Here is a 5,265-nt window from a genome sequence, read left to right on the forward strand (position 1 = left end):
TCAGAGACTGGGAATTCATTGTTATAAATGCAATAGGCCTAGATTTGAAAAATCAAAGAACTTGGGAGTTAGAAGGGACTACGTCCCATTGGTCCCTGAAACCTACTACAACATATGTGACAAGGGGTTGGTCATCCATCCTTTCCTCAAAGATCTCCACTGGGGATGGAGAGCTCATTACCTCCTGAGGCAGCGGATTCTACTTTTGGTCAATCCTGTTGGTGAATTTTTCTATAAATCCAGCCAAAATTTGCCTCTAAGCCACTGTTGATAGGATTTAGGCCCAGAAACCCCCTCTAGTCTTAAATTACCCATTTTGCATAAAAATAAATGAACCCAAAGAAGTGAATTAACTTATTAGGGGTCACATAGTAAGTGACAGGAGACTGTCTGAATTCAGGTTGTCTGACTCCTGATGCAAGTCATTTGACATTAGCCTTTTCTTATACCAGCCTTGTAGACAAGATGGAAGACAGGTGGATTTGAGGCTAATTTTTTGTTTATTTGTTTGTTTTTGGCAAGGCAGTTGGGGTTAAGTGACTTGTCCAAGGTCACATAGCTAGTAAGTATCAATTGTCTGGTCTGAGACTGGATTTGAACTCCGGTCCTCCTGACTCCAGGGCCGATGCTCAATCTACCTGCACCACCTAGCTGCCCCAGATTTGAGGCTAATTGAATAAATGATTCTAAGCAAATGTCATTAATGTCAACATGGAGGGAAGACTGTATTGGAGGTCACAGGGCGTTGTCCTGTTCAACATTTTTATCAATAGTCTGGATGAAGACAGAAATGGATTGCTTATCATATTTATAAATCCCAACTTTCTAAGAGATAAGGAACATATTGGATTCAAGACTTAGGTTCCAAAAAGATCTTGGCCAGCTGTAGTGATCAGCTCAGTCTTAAAAGATGAACGTTAGTGAGAATCAATGTAAAGTCTTCTATGGAGGCAAAAAAAATCAATTGCACAAGCACATGCTTTGGGAACCATGTCATGTTCTTTTGAAAACAACTTGGGAATTTGAGTGGACAGTAGCATAGTATAAATCAATGGTGTGACACAGCAGAGAGGAAAATTAAGACATGATTAATTTGTATGCATAGAAGCCTGCAACAGAGGGCTTTCAGGGAGGCAAATTGGAGTGCAAGCCATTAGAGTGATCTTTGAGTATTTTAAGGGCTGTCATGTGGAAGAGGAATTGGTCTTGCCTCCAGAGAGCAGAACCAGGAACAAAGGAGTCTCTGTCAGGCCCCATACGTGCTTTATTTTGTACTTCTCTGAAACAGGTATCACACATCATAGTTGTATAGATGTCTTGTTTCCCTCCTGGGCTGTAAGTTCCATAAGGGAATGGGTTATGTTTAGTACAATGCTCTGTATACAGTAGATGTTTAATAAATTTTTTTGAATAAGCAAAAATTGCCAGGAGGCATATTTCATGATGTCATAACTAATAGGCTCATAATTCTCGAGCTAGTTCAGCTCCCTTGAACTGAAGCCTAGGGAGGTTCAGAGACTTGCCCAAGGTCACACAGTGGCAAAGTTGGGATTTGAACCCAGGTCCTGTGTGTTATAGTCTAGTGCTCTTTCCTCTGGGTCTTGCTGATTTTAGCACAATGAAAGGACAGGCTTCCTAACAATCAGAGCTGTTCAAAAGTAGGCAGGGCTCCCTTGAGAGGTAGTGAATTTCCTGGTAAGTGGGAGCTGGAAGGCCACTCCTCTGGGATATTTTAGAGAGAATCCTAGAGTTAGACCAGGGGTTCTGAACCTGGGGTCCATGAACTTTACACACACACACACACACACACACACACACACATACACACAAAACTATTTCAATATGTTACCTTTGTAATCCTCTATATTTTATTTTATGCATTTAAAAACGGGGTTCTGAGAAGGGGGTCCATGGGGCCCCATGGCACCAAAAAGGCTAAGAGCCTCTGTGGGCCTCTGCCATGCTGACCCCTACCCACGCAGATAAGGGTTGGACAAGATGACCATGGAGGTCGTTTCCAGCTCTGATGCTAGGGCTATTGCTTTTTCGACTGTATTACTGAGTTATCTCAAAGGAAGTTGTTTTGTAGACTTTGGGCAAAACACTCAAGCTCCCTGACCCTCAGTTTCTCCATCTACAAAATGAGGTTCCTCCCAGGTTTGAGATTCTAGGTTTCTGTGATAGCCCTAAACACTCCCATACTTACAAAGTTGCCTGATGTCTCATGGAAGAGAGGGAAAAAATAATCCATAGCGTTTTCTACTTCCCTCAGCTCATCCAACAACATTTTAAACTCTCATTCTGTTTACCTTGAGTCCTGGCTAGAAGAAGCCCAGCTAGGGGGTGTCCAGTTCCTGAAAAGGCTTATCTACTTCCCTAACCCCATTAGGGTCACAGATCAAGAGATCTCAGAAGCCAACTTCCTCATTTTAAAAGTGTGGAAACTGAGGTCCAGGGAGATGAAGTAATTTTTCCAAAGTCTATAAATAGAAGCCTCCTGTGAGTCTCCTCAGTGGGAACCAGGCCCCATGATTTCATCACCCTCAAGAAAGTATGCTTTGCCGGGGCCGGGCCCCTGGACTGTAGCTGTAGAAAGAACTGTTCTGTATTATGCAAAGAATACTGAATTTGGAGTTTGAATTCTAGCTTGCTATTTGTGTTCTATCGGGCAGTTATATTTATATTGGGCCTTCATTTTCCCATTTCTAAAATATGGGGTTGGACTAGGGGTCCTCTGAGATCTCTTCTGGTCCTAGACCTCTGATCCCCAAGGGTTGATGCCCTCAGAGGCCTAGCTAGCATCCCTTCAGATTCCATAGAGAGACAGACCAACTTCAGTTTCTGCCTATGATGTGCATGAGGAGGCCAGGAACCCCAGGGCTAGTAGGGGAGGAGGTTAGTGCCAGCCAGGGTGAGCAGCTGCTCTTGGCTCTCCCTACATCCTGACTCTGTCTACACCACTCTTCCTCTCTCCACCCCCAACCTTTCCCCAGGCTGCGGCCACCAGCCCCATCTGAGGCTCTCACCTCCAAGGAGACAGCAGAGCTTTCATTCTTCGGTGCTCTAAATCCGGCCTCAGACACGTAACAAGTACTAGCTGTGTGACCCTGGGCAAGTCACTTAACCCCCATTGCCCAATCAAAAAACAAAACAAAACAAACAAACAAAAAAAAAAGAATTATTATTCTTCAGTGCTCTGAAGGCCCCTGCGGGCCTGGGGGCTAGTTTCCAGCAGCAGCTTCTCTTTCTGTCCCTACCTTCCTCCCCACTCCCTCAGCCCAAGCCAGAGCAGCTGCTATCAGAGGGTAAAGGTGGGGGAGGATATTGAACCTCCCTTGTCATTCCTGAGTCCCAGGTTTCTGCCTTCCACCTCTTCTAGCCTCCCCATCCCCTCCTCCTCTCCCCACCCCCGTTCTGTATTTAACGTCTAATCTGGCTTTCCCTTCCCTGTTACTCCCTTAGGGGAGAAGCAGCCTGCCAGGATTAGGTTTAGTCTGGGTGGCTTCAGGGGGCAAAGCTAGGATCCCAGATGTAAAGGGGATTGAGTCCAGCTGCCTCATTTTGAAGACAAAGAAACTGAGGACAAGAGAAAGAAAGCTCTTGCCCAGGGTCACAGAGCTAGGAAATGGGAAAGTTAGGATTCGTACTCAAATCTTTTGATTTCAAAGTCAGCACTTTCCTCACAACTTTCCATGGGAAGCTGCAGAGAGACCAGTTGGGTCATTATAGGGAAGAAGCTTCGGCTATTTCTGGGACAGTGGAATGGCCTGCCTCCACAAGTAGTGAGCTCCCCATCACTGGAAATATTCAAGCAGAGGCTGGATGATTGGGGAGTGGGGTTTGGAGGGGATTCCTTCAGGTGACTTGAGGTCCTTTCCAGTTATAGGGAAAGCTGAGGAGGTTTCACAGAACCACTGGCTGCTGGGCTGTTTTAGTGACTGCTCCAACTTTTGGTCTCTCAGGAAGGTATTAAGCCACTAGAAGCCTTTAGGAATCACAAATTCTTTGCTGAGATTCTGGACACACCCCTTCTTTCCTGGTTACTTGTGACCCCCAGGCATCATCATCCTTTATATGGAATCACATAGAGGCCCCCGGCTCTGAGCTCTCCCCACCTTGTTCTGTGTGGGGCAGTCCCAGAACAGGAGCCACCCAGGACCAGGTTATGATAGTAATAACCATAATAACAACAATAATAATAACATCTGTGATAATAACTCCCATAGATCTAGTTCCCTATAATTTATAGAAAGCATTTCCATCTGTTAACTCGTCTATCCCTCACAACAGCCCTGTGAGGTAGGCAGGACAGATTTTATTACACCCAGTTTATAGATGTCTAACTGAGGCTCAGAAAGGAAGAATCAGCTTGCCTAAGTTTACACAGCAGGTCAGTGGCAGAACTGGGATTTTAACCCAAGCCTTCTGCCTTGGCCACATCCCTGCTCCCCAGACCCATGATTTCCACATGAATTCTTGGCTTTGGGGATACCATAGGGCAGCCACTCATCCCTGGCATTGAATGGTCAGCAGCTTTTCCCCTTCAGGCTACTGCAAGTCTCCACAGCAGATAAGGTGGAACCCTCGAGCTGGAATCCACCCTTATCTCCCAGGCAACCCCTGGACTCCACTTCAGCCTCTAGGAAAGTGCCTGACTAGAGAAGAATTTTCTGAACAAAAGGGTTAGACCAGATGTGGAGACTGAGGTAGGGTTTGGGAGAACCAATGCACCTTTGATCTGTTACCTCTTTTCCTGGGGAGGCCCTCTTCACAGGGTAAGAGAAGATGAAGGAGAAAGAGGAAAAAGAGGAGGAAGAAGAGAGATCTGATTGGGCATGGGGTCTGGACAGATCAGGAAGTCAAAAGTTTGCATTCCAACTATCTATAGGAAATAGTTTTTTTTTTATTATTTCAAGTTTTCATAAAAATCCATAATTATTGAAACCCAAGTTACAGAGGAAGTTCTTAACTTTTTTTATTGATTTATTGAATTTTTTTTTGTGTTTGTTGGTTGGTTCGTTTGTTCTGTTTTGCAGTGGTCTCTGACCCCAGTCCGTCAGAGCATGTCCCTACAAACACTGAGTCCAAACACCTGGCCAGATGTTGTCCTTGTATAAAGAGAGCAGATGGTGAGGGCTGGGGCCAGGCTAGGGCTGTGTAGTAGACAGGGGGCGAGGGCAGAGGGGTGAGATGGGGTGGAAAGAATGGGAGAAGTGAAAGGGAGAGAGAGAGAGAGAGAGAGAGAGAGAGAGAGAGAGAGAGAGA

This window comes from Vombatus ursinus, unplaced genomic scaffold (genome assembly GCF_900497805.2).
Source record: "Vombatus ursinus unplaced genomic scaffold, bare-nosed wombat genome assembly UNPS02014847.1, whole genome shotgun sequence".
Classification (NCBI taxonomy): Eukaryota; Metazoa; Chordata; class Mammalia; order Diprotodontia; family Vombatidae; genus Vombatus; species Vombatus ursinus.